Raw genomic sequence first — 378 nt, forward strand, 5'->3', positions numbered from 1 at the left:
AGTGATCTGTGATTTTTAAACCGAAACCCAGCTCCAAGGAACAGCGCTAGGGAGAATTTGTGTGAAATTTGCGAAAAGGTGACGTCAGGCTCCTGTAGGGAGGGACCTATTTTTGCCCCACCCCTTCTTCCAGGAAAGAATTCCAAGTCGCGAGAGCCCCCTCGCGGTTTCTTTCGGCTCCTTTTACTCTTTAATCCTCCCTCCTCCCAGATCCGCTTTAAAGACATTTACTGCGCAGGCGCAAACATCTCAAGCTTCTTTCTCTTTTTCTCCTTTCTCCCCCTTTACAAAATAGGAGGGGGAGGGGGAAGAAGGAACCATTCGGTGACTCCTCCTCCGAAGAGCTCACGTTCTACGTGCTGACGGAGGCGCATGCGC

The sequence above is a fragment of the Sminthopsis crassicaudata genome, chromosome 2 (genome assembly GCF_048593235.1).
Source record: "Sminthopsis crassicaudata isolate SCR6 chromosome 2, ASM4859323v1, whole genome shotgun sequence".
NCBI classification, from domain to species: domain Eukaryota; kingdom Metazoa; phylum Chordata; class Mammalia; order Dasyuromorphia; family Dasyuridae; genus Sminthopsis; species Sminthopsis crassicaudata.